Source organism: Triticum aestivum, chromosome 1A, assembly GCF_018294505.1.
Source record: "Triticum aestivum cultivar Chinese Spring chromosome 1A, IWGSC CS RefSeq v2.1, whole genome shotgun sequence".
In the NCBI taxonomy this organism is placed as follows: Eukaryota; Viridiplantae; Streptophyta; class Magnoliopsida; order Poales; family Poaceae; genus Triticum; species Triticum aestivum.
In genome coordinates this window covers 107385147-107406583 of record NC_057794.1, presented here as the reverse complement: position 1 = coordinate 107406583, position 21437 = coordinate 107385147, and positions in this window count along the sequence as shown.

Sequence of the window (21437 nt, the reverse complement as noted above, 5' to 3'; positions counted from 1 at the left end):
GTGGGCTTTGGCCTTGGCGCTCCGGACACTTTCAAGCTCTTGTGCGAGCTCGGACTCTCACGTCTTGGAGTCAAGCTCCAAGGACTCGTGCTTTTTGGCAAGAGCCTCGAGCTCTTGCTGCATTCTTGTTTCTCCTATTCAATGCATTCTTTGGCCGCTTTGTCTTCGGCCTCGGACAACGCCTTCCTCAGGGTCTCCACCTCGGTCGTGGCCCCTGACAAATTCATGATGATCCTATTACTTTAACCGAACTTCTTTTTTAACTATATAAACTGGGGTATATCTTACCTTTGCTCTCTTCGAGCCGCCCCTTGGTAAGGCCGAGCTCGTCCTCAGACCGCTTCAGGGCCTGCTTCAGCGTAGAGACCTCCGCAGTACATGCGGCAGCGGCCAGCAGGGAAGCCTGCACATACACATAGACATACTCTAATTAGACTCCTGAGTTATCATTTGATACTCTATTCGGCTTTTCTTCGAGAACGTCGAACAAAGCATCAGGGGCTACTATCTATGTGGTAATGTTTTTATATTTTGAATGCTTACCTCAAAGCTTGTTAGGAGGCCGACGCAAGCTTCGGTCAGTCCGTTTTTGGTGGACTGAACCTTCTTGACCACCGCACTAATGATAGTGCGGTGCTCTTCATCGATGGAAGCGCTATGAAGCACTTCCAGCAAGTTATCCGGTGCCTCTGGATGGACAGAGGGCACCGGCAAGGATGGTTGGCCCCCCTTAATGGGGGACCGCCTGCCGGAGTCCGGAACCATCGAAGTTTCTAGCGTAGTGTCCGGCTGGGCCCCTAACTCGAAGCCCGTAGGAGCCTCGCTCCTTAGGTACCTAGGGTTCAGGAGGTCACCGTGAGGCGCCCCTAGGATCACCTCCCCTTGGCTCGGTGCCTTTTGAGACAACACCTCGGCGTTGTCCGTAGGGCGAGGGATGGAAGCCGTCGGAGGAGAACCGCTGTTCATATCCGACGAGCCCAAAGAGCCGCTCGATGAGGGTACGTCGAGATGAGCTCGGGCCAGACTGCATAATCATGTTCGGCATGAGCAAAGGCAATACAATAAAACATACCATGAAGTACTATGGTGTCCGGACACTTACGACTTCGCCAGGGGCTTGTCCCTGGGTAGCCACTCGTCGCCGCTGTTGGCGGCCGTCGTGGCACAGTCCGGAGGGAGGGTCTTTCCCTTCTTGGACCCTTCGGCCTCCCCGGATGGGCCGTCCTTCCTTTTCTTGTCTCCCCTGGCTGGGGGGGGGGGAACTTTTCTCCTCCTCCTCATTTCCGTGGGAGGAGTGCGCGTCGGACTCATCGTATGATGAGTCCGATAGAACCTTGCGCCGGAGACCCTTTCGGGTCCCCGCGACCTTCTTCTTGGCCTTCTTTTCCGGCACCTCATAAGGTGCCGGAGTCAGCATCTTCATTAGAAGAGCGTCTGCAGGATCTTCAGGCAAGGGGCTGGGCAATCAAGCTGCTCCGCTGTCTTTATCCAGTCATGTTAATGACATGAAAGCTTAGATCCAGCGCATAACTAAACCAGGGCAAATAAATACCCTGAGAGATATAAAATCCTACCGTATGGGCGCGGCGCTTTGCGCTGAGTCCGCGGTCCTTGGTGAGGGAGGGAGGCATCTCGGCGCCCTTGAACAGCACTCTCAAGACGTCCTCATGCGTTGTGTCGTAGAGCTCTCGCAGCATTTGGTGCTGGGCCGAGTTGAACTCCCACAAAACAAATGCCCGTCGTTGGCACAGAAGGATCTGGCGGAAGAGCATAACCTGGACCACGTTGACGAGCTTGATTTTCTTGTTCGTCATGTTCTGGATGCAGGTCTGGAGTCCGGTCAGCTCTACCGAAGAACCCTAGGCCATGCCCTTCTTTTTCCAGGAGGTGAGGCACATGGGGATTCCGGATCGAAATTTTGGGGCCGACACCCAGTTGGAGTCACGCGGCTTGGTGATGTAGAACCACCCCGATTGCCACCCCTTTATGGTATCCGCGTAGGTACCCTCGAGCCAGATGACATTAGGCATCTTACCCACCATGGCGCCTCTGCACTCTGCTTGCTGGCCACCCACCACCTTTAGTTTGACAATGAAGGTTTTCAGCCATAGGCTGAAGTGGGGCCTGATGCGGAGGAAGGCCTCACACACGACGATAAACACCGAGATGTTGAGGATGAAGTTGGGGGCCAGATCATGAAAATCCATCCCATAGTAGAACATGAGCCCGCGGACAAACGGGTGGAGAGGAAATCCCAGTCCACACACGAAATGGGTAAGAAAAACTACCCTCTCATGGGGTTCGGGCGTTGGGATGATCTGCCCCGCATTCGGCAGCCGGTGTGCGATATTCGCAGCTAGGTATCTGGCTTTTCGTAACTTTTTGATGTTCTCCTCCGTGACGGAGGAGACCATCCACTTGCCTCCTGCTTCGGACATAATTGGAGTGGTTCGATAAGAAGAACACGAGCTTGGGCGCTAGAGCTCGGGTGTGCGGGAATGGGTAAGTGAGAAGGAAGAAGGCATGAGTGAAAAAAGTAAATCTTTGTCCCTTTATAAGGGCGGAGGAGGCGATGAGTCTCCCCACTTGCCTGGGAAAACCGCTTATTCCCCAGCCGCCATAATTGATGGCGCGGTTGGGTTACCCATGTCCATATTGATGAGAATCCCATGATAAAGGGAACACGATCTCTGCTTTGACAAGACTTGTCAAGAAAACCGCCTCATGATATGTGCGGAGCTGGTTAAGAAAAGCGGTTCGAATAATAACTGGGCCATGAAGCGATTTCATACTGTCAAAATGTGTCAACAGATTAGATTTGTGGAAGTATTATTCTCTCTACGGTGGTATGTGGAACTTATTTTGTAGGGTCGGACACTATCCTTGCATTCAGACTCTTCCATGGTGTATTCGGAGGAGGAACCCGCCTTCCAATGCCGAATACAACACTGCGCACTGGACACATCGTCATTGAAGCCTGGTTCAGGGGCTACTGAGGGAGTCCTGGATTAGGGGGTCTCCGGACAGCCAGACTATATCCTTTGGCCGGACTGTTGGACTATGAAGATACAAGATTGAAGACTTCGTCCCATGTTCGGATGGGACTCTACTTGGCGTGGAAGGCAAGCTAGGCAATACGGATATGTATATCACCTCCTTTGTAACCGACCTTATGTAACCCTAGCCCCCTCCGGTGTCTATATAAACCAGAGGGTTTTAGACGTAGGACAAGATACAATCATACCATAGGCTAGCTTCTAGGGTTTAGCCTCTCTGATCTCGTGGTAGATCAACTCTTGTAATACTCATATCATCAAGAACAATCAAGCAGGACATAGGGTATTACCTCCATCAAGAGGGCCCGAACCTGGGTAAACATCGTGTCCCTTGCCTCATGTTACCATCCGCCTTAGACGCACAGTTTGGGACCCCCTACCCGAGATCCGCCGGTTTTGACACCGACATGGTTGTTGTACGGAGGCTTCAGAAGCTGGAATTTGTTGCTCTGGTTCATGGATCTTGGGGTCTTCAGCCGGTTTGGTCACCTTGGCCTTCTTGTTAGGCTTTTCCTTTCCACTACAAAGGGTTGTGGGAGGTTAGTACAGGTATAAGGATACAAAGTGGTAGAAATCAAAAATTGTTACCCAGGGGCAGTGTTGAAGGCTGGCAGCTGGATCTGTGATGAGTCATCGGAAGAGGAGTGAGACATCCCCTAATAATTGGAATCAGAAGAATTAAGTGGCTGACGAATAAGACCCGCTAGAGGATAAAAAGAGTTTATATTCGTAGGGACCTCACTTCGACGTTTTCGTGGAGCTAGAGTATTTGGTAAATCGGAGTATAACTCTCCACCTCTGCTGGTCCGAGTCTGATGCCGGTTCTCGAGCTGCTGTTGCTTCAAAAGAAAGTGAGGATCCAAATAAGCTAAGGGGTGTGAAAAGCTTACTTTCCGGATTGCTCATCGAATTTTCTGTCTTGGCAAAGGCTCTGAGTTGGAGGAAGTAATAGTTACCTCTTCTTCGACTGCTTGACTGGCCCTCGTTTCATCTTGATGATAATCAGTGTCAATAAGATAATTGAAAAGGAGCCAAGGGAGTCAAGGGCTACCTCCGACTCAATGATGTCATCCAATTCAAACAACTCGGAGGCACTTAGTTTCTTTTTGTTCTTCTTGGCGATTTTCTTGACGGCTTTTGTTTTGGCCCTGGCCTTCTTGGCAGCTTCATGATCATACTCCTTCTCCCAAAAAGCGGAGTCAGCCTGTGAAGTCATCAAGGTTGAGTTAATAGAGTATTTGAAAGATAAGGTAAAAAAATTGGAGACTCACGGCTGGTGGCGGGTTAAGAGTGCAGAAGGGGTTCAGTCCCACTTTGCTACAACTTTCCAAGTTCTCATTGAGAAGGGTCTTTGTCATCTCATTGATTGCGTCATTTGTTAAACGCGCATAGTTGTAGCGCAGTGCATCTTTGGCATCACCCGTATAAGCACACATTAAGCCGGAATGGCGGCTCAAGGGTATGGTTCTCCAAGAAACCCAACACCGAACTAGGTCAATACCGGTTAACCCATTTCCTAGCAGGGCCTTGACCTTTGAAATGGTAGGTTCAAGCTTTGACTGTTCAGTGGTAGTAAGCCGCTCGGGAAGATGATGCTTGGGGTTGAGCCGCTCAGCATGATAACCCGGTAGTGGATTCTCATCAGCCGGAGAGGTATCTTTACAATAGAACCATGTTTGGTTCCAATCCTTGGGGTGACTTGGCAGGCGAGCATAAGCGAAGACATCATCTCTTCTCTGTTGAATCGAGACCCCGCCAAGTTCTAAGCTGGGTCCGTTGGTAAATTCGTTCTATCGGTTCAAATAAAAATATTCCCTGAAGAGTTCAACGTTGGGTTCTTCTTGAAGGTATACTTCGTAGAAAACTTGAAAATTGCAGATGTTTGACACGGAATTGGGTCCGTTGTCTTGAGGATGAAGTTGCAATAAGTGCAGAACGTCTCGGAAAAATTTGGATCCGTACGGTGAGAAGCCCCGATTCATGTGATTAGTAAAAATAATGACCTCACCATCTTGTGGCTGAGGTCTTTCTTCACCTGGTGTGGGAGCACGCTAGTGCAGGATGTTTTTTGCTGGTAAAAAGCTGACTTTGGCAAAGTCCTTAAGTGTGTTTTCCGTGACAGTGGAAGGAACCCAATTACACAAGGTAATTGTATTCGGCATCGTAAGGGAAGAAGCCTAAAGGAAAGAAAATTTGCCAGTTTAAGACTATATGATTAAGATGGTTGGCAAGTTAATTTGGTGAATAACAATGAAGCATGCATAAGTCTAAGCCAGAGGACAACACTGAAGTTATAAACATGGACTATTAGCGGCTTAAGAGGGGACTAATGGTACCCGGCGGGTTACCGTTTTTTGAGTTAAGCCGCCCACACAATCATTAAAATACAGATCAGAGAAAGGGAAAATTGCTAAGTGTTGAAAACAAGTTTCGCAGATTGATATTATGATTTTGGATCTATGATACTTCAGATAATAAAAAATATTCAGACCTAAGTTATGGTGCTTGAGCAGTTCATATGTCCAGATCGGATTTTTATGCAAAAGGAGATGCCCTGATAGCGAAAATGAATATTACAGCTACTACCGCGCAGGAGAGGTACCAAGTTTGGATTAAAAAGAGCAAGTTACAGCAAGGAACGGAGATGAACTCCGATGAACTCGTCTGAAACCCTAATGAGATCTGCATGAAGGAAAAGAGGAGAACTTACCGGAGCTGTTGAACAGCGGAGGAGTACGGATGATTTCTGATCGGTTTAGGTTGATGCAGCGGCCATTGTTGATGTAGTGTCGAAGGTCGAGGACGGCGGTGGAGCTCGGGCGCTGAGAAGACGCAAGGAAGAAGAAAGAGATGAAGAGGCAAGGAGGGAAAGTGAAAGGGACCCCTGGCCCTATTTATAAGGCTGGATGGATAAGTGGCATGCGCGGGAATCAAGGAGACCAAAAAATGGATATGTGACGACGCAAATGCCTTGATTATCGGAGGTTCATTAAAAAGGAAGATTTATTAAGATTTAGGCCTTGTGCAATGTTAATGACAAGTGACGTCATGACGGGTTACCACAATCCTAGGAGATGACATCATGGCGGGTTACAAGGTCTCGTGAAGTGTAAATAAAAAGGGTTTTCTCTAAGTGTTGAAGATTGACATGAACAAGTTCAAATCAACCTGGGGCCTAATGTTGGGGATATGACTATTGGGTATGACCCGCCCAGGAGGGGCTGGGTTATATTGATGACGGTTCATCAAGACAAGGCCCATGAGGATGTTGAACATGGCGGTTCAGATAGCAGGCTTATTAAGGACCCAAAGCCCAAAGGCGGCTCAAGGCCCATAGGTATAAACCGCCATATGTGTATGACTTGTATTGTAAGGCAGGCATAGTTAGTCATCGAGCCGAACACGTTGTGTATGAGCCGGCCGGGACTCCGTGAGCCGCGGGGCGTCAACCTGTGTATATAAAGGGACGACCCGACAGTGGTTTAGGGCAAGAAACAAGAGAGATCGAAAGCTAGGTCAAGCGTATTCACTCCCTGGTAATCGAAACCCAAGTAATACCACCTCAAACTGGATTAGGCCTTTACCTTCACTGCAAGGGGCTGAACTAGTATAACTCCCTGTGTCCTTTGTCTCGTATAACCTAGTTGCGATGGCTCCACGACTAAGTCCTTTTGCTAGGACATCTGCCTTGACAATTCCACGAGACCCCCATTCCCCTCGCCTGCCCTAGCCGCAATTCACCATTGCCCCTACCCCGGAGTGCTCTTCAGTGCTCCGGATCTGTGCGCCCTTCTTGGATCCGCTCTGTGGAGGCCCCCTCCCTCCCGATATCTTCCCATGGATGCCGGTAATGCCCCACTTCTTCTCTCTATGGTTTCATCCATTGTTTCCTTCTTCTTAGGGCATTGCTTGATATCCTGCATTTTTTGTTCAAACTATTGGGCGGAAGAGATCTATATATGCTCCTGGTAGTGTTTGTGTTTTCTTAGATCTTAGAATATTGCTAGGTTGACTCAAATCCCATAGGTAGTTGTTCTCCACTTGGTGGTACTGATCGCTTCCAGCGGTTCTACCGCCCCTATGGGCGGAACAACTGCTTGAGCAGTTCTACCGGCTGTAGAACCGGTACAACCGGGATTTCTGAACCACATAGCACTGTTTTACCTTCTCTGATTCACAAGCATTATATTCTCTTGCTCTTGTGTGCAATCCTCTCATATTTTGTTGGGTCTCTTGTGTTCTTCCCGTGTGTGTTTGCAGGTGGCTCTAGTTCTCGTTCTGCCCCTCATACCAAGACCAAGAAACAAGCTCGTAGATGCAAGCGCACAGCTGAGTCCATTGGGGATGAGGAGGTTGTGAGTCCAACCAAGCCAACCCGTCATGAGAAGTCTGCCACTTCAAAGCAACGTGTGGTCATGCCTTTGCACAAATGGAAAGGCAAGGAGTGGGATGCCTTCCGGAAAAGGAATCTGTACACGGTTCCTATTGCTCCTCGATGGACAAATGTTCAGTTCTGGAATGAGATGCAAGAGAGGATTGTTAATGAGCTTTTTGAGCATAACAAGAATCAGTTCACCAAGCAATGTACCATTGACCTTGACCATTGGAGGAGCAACCTAGAGTACTTTGGGGAGGCCTTGGCCCTTTGTGAGGAGTTTGATTTGGTCAAACTTATGTCTGTCAACTGTGACTTTGATGTTCAGCTTATCCGTCAGTTTTATGCAACCGATCACTTTGGTGAAGATGATGCTCGCACTCTCTCCCTCATGCGCCGTGATGAGTTCTTCCATGTGCCCTGGAGAGCCTTCTGCAATGCTCTTAGCTATGAGGATACCGGTCTTGACAAGAATGGTGGTATTCATCCTCACGATCGTCCCCACTCCATGCCTAAGGAGAAGCTTGCTCCTCTGTACATTAGTGGATGAGGCATTATTGGTGAGTCTAAGGATCTTCATAAGGTTTATGACATCATGTATCACATTTTTCGCAATGTGCTTCTGCCCAAGGTTGGGAATCAGGATGAGATTTATGGGTATCTTGTTGACTTGCTTGTTGCTATGAAGACCAAAGTGGGGACTGGTGCTACTTTTGATGTGTCCAACTGGCTTTGGCAGGAGATGTACAACATGGTCATCTACAGGTTCCCATCTATGCACCGTTTGTCATGTGCTTTCTGAACTCTGTTTGGGTTGTTCGTCATCCTAAGAGCTCCTCACCTCACCATATAACCTCACCGTGCATGAGGTCAAGCAACTTAAGAAGAAGAAGCATGCTGAGCCCCGCTTTCCCATGGATGATCCCGAGGATGTGTATGCCACCTCCGATGATGAGGACATTAAGATGGAGCCGGCTGCCAAGCCCTCCTGGGTGGCCAAGCTCACTTCTAAAATGAAGAAGACATTTTGCCTTCAGACAGATATTCAGAAGAAGATGTATGAGGCCCATGTCAATGAGAAGCTTGCTCGGCGCCGTCAGAATGCCATGATGAAGCACCTCAATATGGCAATGAAGAGTGGTTCTGAGAAGAGCATCACTCCTGAGGACCGGTGGATCTCTACGCACATCACTCGGACTAATGATGAAGCTGAAGCATCTAGGGTGGGAGTTCGGGAGTTGTGATGGCCTGGCTTATTAGGGATGATAGACTACTCATATCAACAAGGAATTCCTTCTTTTCCGGGAGCCCATTCGGACAGAACTCCAAAGTTAAGCATGCTCAGCTTGGAGTAGTGTCAGGATGGGTGACCGACCGGGAAGTTGCTCCCGGGTGCACACGAGTGAGGACAAAGTGCGCAGAAAAGACTAGTATTGATCTGTGGGGCCAGTCTAGATCCTGCCAGGAGTAACGACCACCGGCGGGTGTGTCCGGGGCATTACAAGTTGGTATCAGCCGACCCTCGTGGTTACACGGATGGTTGCGGATAGGTGCGTGGTCATGTTGTTCATGACGTTTGTGACCCGTCGTGGCACATGGCATGGCACATGTACTGTACTGAAAGCACAGACGTATGTGCCAAGAGGGAACGTTCCTGTGGCCCGACGAGGACGTCGGTTCCTCTGAGTGGGGGTGTATGTGATGGCCTGGCTTATTAGGGATGATAGACTACTCATATCAATAAGGAATTCCTTCTTTTCCAGGAGCCCATTCGGACAGAACTCCAAAGTTAAGCGTGCTCAGCTTGGAGTAGTGTCAGGATGGGTGACCGACCGGGAAGTTGCTCCTGGGTGCGCACGAGTGAGGACAAAGTGCACAGAAAAGACTAGTATTGATCTATGGGGCCAGTCTAGATCCTGCCAGGAGTATCGACCACCGGCGGGTGTGTCCGGGGCATTACAGGAGTATTGCCATAACTCATATAACGAATGAGTTTCGAAGGTTGAGGTACACGATTTCTGAAGGTCTCTTGGTTATGTGTTGAAGGATGGATACGGTTGGATGTAGGAATTGTTAGTTTGGGTGAGATATTATGCTTCCCCTGTATCCCCAACACCTGATTGCATAACCAGAAAGTTTCAGGAGTTTATAAGTGGGAATTCAAGTAGCTCTTAGAGTATCTTTCCAACAGACACATGATACAATATGGGGTTTATCATATGTTTGTTCCGGCTTATTCTGCAAGCCAATCCTTTGTTTTGTTTTGGTTTGTGGTATTCGAGTTGCTTCAATGTCAGGTGCTGATCCCATACCTTTCCTAAGCTATGCTCTCATATCTCTATGAGAGTATTAATCCTTCTTGATCATCAAGGTGGTCATGCCAATTCTTTTCCCAACCAATGTCTTTCTCTTCAAGTGGATCCGATCATGTCAACATTTGCAAGACCACCTCTCAGTTTTCCCAACGGTGTTCATTCCATCTGCCCAAGTTGCCTTTGTTTTCCCACCCTCCCACCCTTGTTTATTCATGGAATCAGATTTCTTAATCTAGTATCCATTTTATTCATGTGAAGTCTCTTCATTCTTTTCAATCAAGGTTCTTATCCGGTGTTTCTCAGGAAGATACTAACAGAGCTTCAAGTTCATCATTCTTCGTTCTATTTCTTCTCCCGTGGATTCAGTTCAAGCTTTGTCGATCATATCTTTTTCGCGTTTCAAATGTTTTCTCATGCCGGTGCACCTCTTAATTGTTCATCTCTCTCTCTATTCATATACGAAGTGTTGAAGATATCTCTGAAGATTCAAGTTTCCATTCTCAATTCTCTCAAGTTCTTTTGAGGATGTTATCTCATTCAAGCCATTTAATTTAACCGATGCAATCTCTCTTCCAAGCAACCATTCCAAATAGTGTTTCTTTTGAGTGGGCCTTAACCCACAGGTATTTTCCCAGAATCTTACCTGACTCTTCTAATCTTCCTGGAGTTACTCTAAAATTCTTTTCCAAGTTTGACGTAAGAATGAATTATCATTAGGCAAATGTCTCTCTCCAAGATCTTTCAAATTCTTTTCCTTTTTGATTCAACCTTTATATTCTTAATTATTCCAGAGTGTCTCAACAATTCATGGTGGTGTTTCTTGTCGTCGTTCTCGGATTTTGAAGACCGGAGAAGAGTTTCCTCCAAATCATATCCGTTATCTTGAAAAATTCATGGTTCTAGCTTCGTGCCATCCTCACAATTATTCTCGATTATGATATATTCTTTTCACCCATCCGGAGCAATTCAAGAGTCTTTTCAGTTTGATTCTCCGAAGCCCATCATCTCAGAATTATTCATTCCAGCTTTCAGCTCTCGTTCTCCAAATCTTACCAGTGCATCATTCAAGTATTCTCTAATCAGCTCATGATCTATTCGTTCTCATGTATCTAAATTGCCTCAAGTATCTTCATTCGTTTTCCAATTCTTCCGGGTGAATTATTCTTTTGCTACTTTCAAGTTGAATTCCTACAGTGGTTTGTTCAAGAGTCCTCCTTCTACGTTCTCACACTAATTCTTTTGTTCTTCCCAAACTCGACTGGTGATTCATTGAAGACCTTCTCAAGTTTGTGCTATATCTGTCTTAATCCTTTCTACGAGAAGAAGTAGTATGCCAAATCCATTGCTGGTGATCAATTCAAATTTGTGAAGGATACGCATAACGTAATTCTTATTCTTGCTTCTTCCAAGTGTTTAATTCTTTTCTACCAGAGTTTGTTCGTGATATCAATTTCTCGGTTCGAGGTGCTTCTTCTTTTCTTATCTGGAGTTCCAAGTTTTCCACATTATATCATCATGAAGCTCCATCCAATCATTACAAGGCTTCAATCTTATTCTTTTCATCCTTCACTTCTTTGTGATCATTCCGTTGATTACCGGAGTTCTTCATGGAGGCTCTACATGGTGGTTCATCAATGATTCTTTTCATTTTTCAATTGTTCTTCAAGATTTCTCTCGATGTTAAGTTCCGCCAAGCTATACTCTAAAATAAACATGGTGTTCAACACATGTCTTGTTTTGAGGAGTTCAAGCATTCTTCATCTTGCATTCCGAAGTGCAATTCGTTCTACCTTATCTCTTGAGGTGGTGTTATGTCATTTTGATGGCTCCCTTCATGTCTCATGATTCACAAGTTGGCCGAAATGATATATTTTAAACCCATCATTTTCAATTTGTTCATGAGATCCTTTGCAACCAATCAATCTCTTCATTGGAGTTATCTTGGGTTATATTTCACCTAAAGCTTTCCCTAAGGATGGTTGCTATTTATGGTGATTATAAATGACCCAAGTTCTTCATTTATCCTCCCGGTGAAATAAGTTTCTCGTCTCCTTGTTGATATCAATCCAATATTTTGTTTCCGTAGTGGCAGAATTTTGGCTCAATTTTGAGAAGTTTTCCATCCCACTACAAGCTTATTCGTTTCGTTGTTGGTTTTTCCGACAACTCCATTTTAACCTTCTTGGAAGGGTGCTTTCCTAGTTCATTGGTGGCAGAAGTTGACTTTTTCTTCTCTATTCGGTGATTCCAATGATCTATCTTCTTTCATTTCTACCGGAGGCATTGTCTGAAATTGTTCTTCTTGGTTCCTTGTACATCTCGTTTCAACCAGAGTGGTTTCAATTCCTTCTTGTCCATTGTGCTTGTCATTCTTAGCTTTGTAACCTCCAAGGTTCACATGATGTTCCTTTTTCCTCTTTTCTAACTGAGTGTTTTCAGCTTTGTTCAACTCCGATGCGTTCTTTCTTTCTTTCTTTCAACTTTTCAACCTCTCAAGGTTCGTGGTTTCACTCGTTTGTCGAAGAAGCAACTTAGTTTACCTCTCCTCTTCCTTTGTCGTTTTTCCCTCTGGTGCCATCGTAGATCTCAGGACGAGATCCTCTTGTAGTGGTGGAGTGTTGTAACGCCCCGGATACAACTTTCCATATTTGTGACTCTGACTCTTGCCTTTTCCGGAGATACGATATGATATTCCCTTCGTGGTTGGGCTTTGTCTTTGTTTTTTTTTGTTCATGTCATGCATTTCATATCATGTCATCATGTGCATCGCATTTGCATACGTGTACGTCTCATGCATCCGAGCATTTTCCCCGTTGTCCGTTTGGCAATCCGACACTCCCACATGCACCCGGCGCACCCCTCTTGTCTCTATTCGTGAGCGGGAGTTTAATGTTCTCGGAATGGGCCGGGATTTGTCAAGTGTCCTTGGTACACCAGCGGTAGACCGCCTGTCAAATTTTGTTCCATTTGGAGGCCGTTTGATGCTCCAACGGTTAACCGGGTAACCGCAAAGACCTCTTGTGTATTGCAGCCCAACACCCCTCCAAAACATCCCAATAACCCATCTAAACCATCTCCATGTCCTCCATCATTGGATCACGATCGGGTGGGCGAAAACTACACCTCATTTGGACACTCCAAACTCCCTCTACCTATAAATATGTGATCCCCTCCGAATTTTCACGGACGAAACCCTAGATCCACTCCTCCCCGTTCCGCCGGACATGTCCGCCAATGGCCGGACATGTCCACTGCTTCAGCCACGTCGTTCCGGCCAATCCCGTCATGACACGTCACCGCTGCCGCCGTCCTCGCCCACTCAAAGCGCGCCACGTCAATGCCCGCGCGCCCCACTTTGCCGCCGGCCCATGGAGCCCATCTCCGGCCAGCTCCGGGCCGCGGCGGGCCCGATCTGCCTGAGCGTGCCACCACCCTCACCGGCCACCCCTCACAGCCCTTGCCGGACTTCGCCGGGGGTGCACCAGCGCCACCTCGCCTGCTTCGCTGGCGCGTGCCACCACCGCCGCCTCGCTCGCGCCGCTCCGCGCCTTCCCCGCGAGCTCGCCGCCCCGCCATGGGAGCTCGTCGCCGGCCAACTCCAATGGCGGGATCCGCCACCACCGGACCTCCGTGGCCTTGCCCTGGCCGGATCCGGTAGCCGCCGCCCAGATCCGCCGTCTTCGGCGACCTCCGCCCTCCTCTGCGCCTGCGCTGCCCGCCGGCGACCTTGTCCTCCGTCGCCATGGCCGCTGGTGGCTTCCTCTGCCCCAACTCATATGGCCTCGTCCCAGGATGGCTACACCCATCCATCCGAACGCGCCCCTTTGCGTATGCCTTCGTCCATGTACACCTCCGTACAGTTTTCCTTGAGGGGAATTTGACTAAGTCCCTGGAGATCCTATTATTTGTATGCCTCCTTCTACATGTCATATTTCGGTGACCGTGGCTCCAAATCATGCATATGATATGTCAAATTGTTTGTCTCGTTGAGCTCTTCACGTTAGAAGCATTTCCATGCATGTTACTACCCATTATGATGCCATTGTCGTCATTGCAAGACTGATATAAAATGTTAGCTGCTAGTACTTATCAATTCATGAGGTTTTGTCATTTTTGTTGCATTTGATGTGTGCATCATATGAGAACGAGGTCTACATATGTTTTGTACTACTACATGCCATATTTATAGGGGTGCTTGTCTTGTATTTTTGTGATCTATGTGGGGACTAGCACAAGCATGCAAAGTAGGCTCCACAATGTTGCTGTTTTCAGGGACTTAGGATTTTGCTAGGTCTTTTCCCTGCTGTTATTTTGATGCCATGTAAACTTGATGCTACATTGAGATCCATGCTTATATTGGGATACTTCAGTAAGGATATTTTGAACATGTGGTTATGCTATATCCATCCATGCCCCTGTTTGCAATTATGGAGTGCTCTAGCATGTCATTTGCTTGCTCTATGTTTGCTATAAAAGGTTCCTGGCAGAATGTTAACATGTTAATCCATATTGCCATGGTTGTTGCTAGTGATCCAAGCATCCTATGAAGTTTATCTTGCCATGGTTGGCTTCATGAACATGTCATTTTGCTATTGGTATGCTTATTTTGTCATGCAATGCTTTGTGGTGAGTGGCATGAGCTTGCAAAGTTGCTATCATAATTCTGTTTATGCCATGCTCTGTTTTTCTGCTAAGTCTGAAACTGTTAATAAAACTTGCTATGTTTACATGGGTGTCGTCATATCTTCTGTGCCTTTTTGGCTCATGTTCAGTAAGGAACTTTTGATCTGGGTTGTTAGTAGAATCATGCGATGCCTTTTTTTGCTATGATATGTTCCTGTAGCATGTTGTTTGCTTGCTCTAAACATTGCTTCCTGATGTTGTTTTTGACATGTTAGTATTTTCACAAAGTCTGTGTTGCTGATATCTTTTGCACTTTTGCCATGCTTGTTTGAACATGTTTAGTTGTGATTTAGCCGTAGCTCAGTGTTCATCTTTTGTCAAGCATCTCTTGTACATCACTGTCATATGCTTTGTTGTTATGTTGGAGTGTAGTAGCTTAGTTTCTTGTTGCATTCTAAGTGGCATCGTGTTGTTAATCGCAGTTTTGTGTCATTCTTGTGATGTGTGCCTTTTGCAAACCATGCATCCGTTTCCGGTGATCTTTATATCGATTTCAACTGAAATCATCTCATCTTTCCAGCGGCATAATTGGTTTTCCAAGTTGATGCCTTGATCATTCTTTCCCTTCCGGAGCACGCATATGCATTGCATATCATGTCTTGCATATCATGCCATGTATTGCATCATGTTGCTTGTGCATTGCACCGTGATTGATTGTTGTTCCATTTTCTTGTGTTCTTGCCTTGGGTAGAGCTAGGAGATGAGTACGTGATTGAGGAACCTATTGAGTATGCTTACGAGGATCAAGCTTTCGACAACTCTGAGAACTTTGCAGGCAAGATGACCATACCCTCGAAATCACTTCTATCTTTGCTTGCTAGTTGTTCGTTCTATCGCTATGTCGCGCTACCTACCAGTTGTTATATAATGCCTCCCATATTGCCATGTCAAGCCCATAGGGGCCTTCTTTCCTAGCAAACCGTTGTTTGGCTAAGTTACCGCTTTGCTCAGCCCCTCTTATAGCATTGTTAGTTGCAGGTGAAGCTGAAGTTTGTTCCATGTTGGAACGTGGATATGTTGGCATATCACAATATCACTTATTTTAATTAATGCATATATATACTCGGTAAAGGGTGGAAGGCTCGGCCTTATGCCTGGTGTTTTGTGCCACTCTTGCCGCCCTAGTTTCCGTCATACCGGTGTTATGTTCCTTGATTTTGCGTTCCTTACGCGGTTGAGTGTTATGGGAACCCCTTGACAGTTCGCTTTGAATAAAACTCCTCCATCAAGGCCCAACCTTGGTTTTAACATTTACCACCTAAGAATTTTTCCATTGGGTTCTGCAGACTCAAGGGTCATCTTTATTTTAAATCCCCGGGCCAGTGCTCCTTTGAGTGTTGGTCCAAACTGGGCGATGTCCGGCGCTCCCTGGGCAACCAGGGTCTATGCCAACCCGACATCTTGCCCATCCGGTGTGCCCTGAGAACAAGATACGTGCGACTCCTATCGGGATTTGTCGGCATATCAGGCGACTTTGCTGGTCTTGTTTTACCATTGTCGAAATGTCTTGTAACTGGGATTCCGAGACTGACCAGGTCTTCCCAGGAGAAGGAATATCCTTCGTTGACCGTGAGAGCTTGTGATGGGCTAAGTTGGGACACCCCTGCAGGGTATAAACTTTCAAGAGCCATGCCCTCGGTTATGTGGCAGATGGGAATTTGTTAATATTCAGTTGTAGAGAACTTGACACTTAACTTAATTAAAATGAATCTACCGCGTGTGTAGCCGTGATGGTCTCTTTTCGGTGGAGTCTGGGAAGGGAACACGGTCTCGTGTTATGCTTGAACGTAAGTAGCTTCAGGATCACTTCTTGATCACTTATAGCTTCTCGACCGTGCATTGTTTCTCTTCTCGCTCTTATTTGCGTATGTTAGCCACCATATACGCTTAGTGCTTGCTGCAGCTCCACCTCACTACCCTTTCCTACCCATAAGCTTAAATAGTCTTGATCTCGCGGGTGTGAGATTGCTGAGTCCTGGTGACTCACGGATAATTCCAAACAGTTGCAGGTGCCGAGGATACCAGTGCAGGTGATGCTACCGAACTCAAGTGGGAGTTCGACGAGGATTCGGGCCGTTACTATGTTTCTTTTCCGAATGATCAGTAGTGGAGCCCAGTTGGGACGATCCGGGATCTAGCATTTGGGGTTGTCTTCCTTTATTTTGGTTCCGTAGTCGGGCCTCTGACTGTATTTTGGATGATGTATGATTTATTTATGTATTGTGTGAAGTGGCGATTGTAAGCCAACTCTTTATCCCTTTCTTATTCAGTACATGGGATGTGTGAAGATTACCCCTCTTGCGACAAGCCTACCATGCGGCTATGCCTCTAAGTCGTGCCCCGGCACATGGGAGACATAGCCGCATTGTGAGTTAATTAAAAAAGATTAATTTCATAGTGGCGTGGGGCCCTCAGGCAGCGGCACAGAGGCCAGCCAGGGCGGGTTAATGTGCATGGGCGCCCGCGACCAAGGCCAACAGGGGCGCCGGCCACGGAAACGGCTGATGTCTACTACACAACCTTCTTCTTGTAGATGTTGTTGGGCCTCCAAGTGCAGAGGTTTGTAGGACAGTAGCAAATTTCCCTCAAGTGGACACCTAAGGTTTATCAATCCGTACGGGGCGTAGGATGAAGATGGTCTCTCTCAAGCAACCCTGCAACCAAATAACAAAGAGTCTCTTGTGTCCCCAACACACCCAATACAATGGTAAATTGTATAGGTGCACTAGTTCGGCGAAGAGATGGTGATACAAGTGGTATATGGATGGTAGATAAAGGTATTTGTAATCTGAAATTATAAAAAACAGCAAGGTAACTAATGATAAAAGCGAGCGTAAACGGTATTGCAATGCTAGGAAACAAGGCCTAGGGTTCATACTTTCACTAGTGCAAGTCCTCTCAACAATACTAACATAATTGGATCACATAACTATCCCTCAACATGCAACAAAGAGTCACTCCAAAGTCACTAATAGCGGAGAACGAACGAAGAGATTATGGTAGGGTACGAAACCACCTCAAAGTTATTCTTTCCAATCAATCCGTTGGGCTATTCCTATAAGTGTCACAAACATCCCTAGAGTTTGTACTAGAATAACACCTTAAGACACAAATCAACCAAAACCCTAATGTCACCTAGATACTCCAATGTCACCTCAAGTATCCGTGGGTATGATTATACGATATGCATCACACAATCTCAGATTCATCTATTCAACCAACACATAGAACCTCAAAGAGTGCCCCAAAGTTTCTACCGGAGAATCACGACGAAAACGTGTGCCAACCCCTATGCACAGGTTCATGGGCGGAACCCGCAAGTTGATCACCAAAACATACATCAAGTGAATCACGTGGCATCCCATTGTCACCACAGATACGCACTGCAAGATATACATCAAGTGTTCTCAAATCTTTAAAGACTCAATCCGATAAGATTACTTCAAAGGGGAAACTCAATCCATTACAAGAGAGTAGAGGGGGAAGAAAACATCATAGGATCCAAATATAATAGCAAAGCTCGCGATACATCAAGATCGTATCACCTCAAGAACACGAGAGAGAGAGAGATCAAACACATAGCTACTAGTACATACCCTCAGCCCCGAGGGAGAACTACTCCCTCCTCGTCATGGAGAGCACCGGGATGATGAATATGGCCACCGGAGAGGGATTGCCCCCTCCGGCAGGGTGCCGGAACGGGTCTAGATTGGCTTTCGGTGGCTACGGAGGCTTCTGGCGGTGGAACTCCCGATCTATTGTGCCCCCTGATCGTTTTAGGGTATATGGAGATATCTAGGCGGAAGAAGTACGTCAGGGGGGCCACGAGGGGATCACGAGGGTGAAGGGCGCGCCCCCCTGCCTCATGACCTCCTCGCAGATCCCCTGACGTGCACTCCAAGTCTTCTGGGCTTCTTTCCTTCCAAAAAAGAGTTCCGTGAAGTTTCAGGTCAATTGGACTCTGTTTGATTTTCCTTTTCTTCGAAACCCTAAAACAGGGTAAAAACAGAAACTAGCACTGGGCTCTAGGTTAATAGGTTAGTCCCAAAAATGATATAAAACTGTATAATAAAGCCCATAAACATTCAAAACAGTAGATAATATAGCATGGAGCAATAAAAAAATCATAGATACGTTGGAGACGTATCAACGGCCGGAGGGTCCGCGGCCATGGCGAGGACACTAGCGGCGTAGGGACCAGAGGCGGGGCGGTAGGAGCAGTGCCTGGAGCTGCAGGCATCAGCGGGCAAACAAATTACTATTTTTATAATTACCTAAATTAGTATTATTAACTAAGCTACTACCTCAATTAGTTTAGTAGACAAACAAATTAGCATAGTATTTTTATAATTTAAAAGCAATTAAATTAATTTTTAGCCACTGTTTTTAATTATTAAAGGGCATTAAAACACCTTATAAAAAATTGGTTCATCGCCATAATTAGTTATGGAATATTTGCAACACTTTGAACATTTTATTTTTGACATTTGAAAACTTTATTTGTTAGACTTTATTTTAAAATTTGAATTTTGAATTTCATTTGAATAAACGAGGCCCTAGCAATAGTAAAAGTGATTACATGGCATCATTAACAAGGGATTACTGCAGCTTAATTATCTGGGCATCACACACCTAGTCTTTCTAATAAAAATAAAAGCAAAACTGATAGGACTTTGCATGCTTCTAGTGAACCTGTTATAGACACACCTAAGAATCCCAATGATATTTCTATTTCTGATGTTGAGACACAATCTGGTAATGAACATGAACCTAGTGATAATATTAATGATGATGTTCATGATGATGCTCAACCTAGTAGTAATGATAATGATGGAGTTTGAACCTGCTGTTGATCTTGATAACCCACAATCTAAGAATCAACATTATGATAAGAGAGACTTCGTTGCTAGGAAGCATGGTAAAGAAAGAGAACCATGGGATCAGAAACCCATGCCCTTTCCTCTTAAACCATCCAAGAAAAAGGATGATGAGGATCTTGAGCGCTTTGTTGAAATGCTTAGACCTGTCTTTTTGCATATGTGTTTGACTGATATTCTAAAAATGTCTCCTTATACCAAGTATATGAAAGATATTGTTACTAATAAAAGAAAGATACCGGAAGCTGAAATTTCCACCATGCTTGCTAATTATACTTTTAAGGGTGGAATACCAAACAAACATGAAGATCCAGGAATACCAACTATACCATGCTCCATTAAAAGAAACTATGTTAAAACTGCTTTATGTGATTTAGGAGCCGGTGTTAGTGTTTTGCCTTTCTCTTTGTATCGTAGACTTGAATTGAATAAGTTGGCACCTGCTGAAATCTCTTTGCAAATGGCCGATAAATCAACTACTATACCCATCGGTATTTGTGAGGATGTGCCTGTTGTGGTTGCAAACATTACTATTTTAGCGAACTTTGTTATTCGTGATATTCCCGAGGACGACAGTATGTCAATCATCCTTTGTAGACCCTTTTTAAATACTACAGGGGCTATTATTGATTGCAACAAGGGCAATGTCACTTTTTATGTTAATGGTAATGAGCATACGGTACACTTTCCGAAGAAACAACCTCAAGTGAATAGCATCAATTCTATTGGAAAAATTTCAACTATTGCTATTGGAGGTCTTCAATTCCCTCTTCCTACTGTTAAAAAGAAATATGATATTCTTATCGTTGGAGACATGCATATCCCCGTTGAGGTAACCTAGTGTTATTCGAAAATTTCCGGTTTCATGTCATTCGAAAGAAGTTTGTTAATAAGACTTGATCAACCTTGTTAATGGATTCCTTTTGATGGGCATGAGATGGATGAATTTAGAAAGCACAACTTCCTGTACCCACTTTTCACTTTCTGTTATTTAGAATAAATAAAGCAAAAATAGTATTATCCGTATGTTTTCTGATTATCCGTGCGATAAAAAATGTCCAAAAAATAAAAATTCTCCAAATGCCCTGAAAATTTAGTATGTTTTTATAGAGTATTTGAGAATTTCTGGCACTGAGAATGCACCAGGAGGCAGCACCAGTGGGCCACAAGGGTGGAGGCGCGCCCTACCCCCTGGGCGCGCCCCCTACCTTGTGGGTCCCACGTGGGTCCCCCTCACTTATTCCATTACCCATCCACTTCATCTTCCTCTTGAAAAATCATCTCGTTGCTCAAACCCGTGTTCGAGCTCATCTTGCTGCCATTTTCGATCTCCTTGTGCAAAGCTCCATTTGCAAAACTATTTTGGGGGATTGTTCTTCGGTATGTGACTCCTCCAATGGTCCAATTAGTTTTTGTTCTAGTGCTTTATATATTGCAAATTTTTGTTGCTGTGGTGACCATGTTTGTTGGGGATATAGCTACAAGGTATGACCCGCCCAGGACGGGCCGGGTCAACCCCAATGGCTGGTTACAAGAGAAGCCCAGTAATATTCAAGGCAATAGTTTGTTAAGACTTATAGAAGGCCTAAGCCCAGAGGCGGCTTAAGACCCAATATTGTAAATCGCCGTATGTAAGGAAAGACTTGTAAAGAAAGGCATATAAAAGAAGTCACCGAGCCAGACACGTTTTATGAGCCGGCCAGGACTCTGTAGGTCGCCAGGCGTCAACCCATGTATATAAGGGGACGACCCGGCGGCGGCTTAGGACAAGAAACAACAACTCAAAGCCAGGACAAGCATATTCGCTCCCTGGTCTTCGAAACCCCAGCAATTCCAACACAACTAGACGTAGGCTTTTACCTTCATTGTAAGGGGTCGAACTAGTATAAACCTCTCGTGTCCTTTGTCTCGATTAACCCCTTTAAGCTTCCTAGTTGCGATGGCCCTATGACTAAGTCCTTTTGCTAGGACATCTGCCGTGACAATTCCACGACAGTTGGCGCCCACCGTGGGGCCAGCGCACAGTGGATTTGAGTTCTTGAAGGGCAACTTTGAAGGGCTCAAGGGATACGCTGTGGGCCGGATGACCAAAAGTCGTCGCAGCAAGCTCTACATTGACGATGAAGGCTGG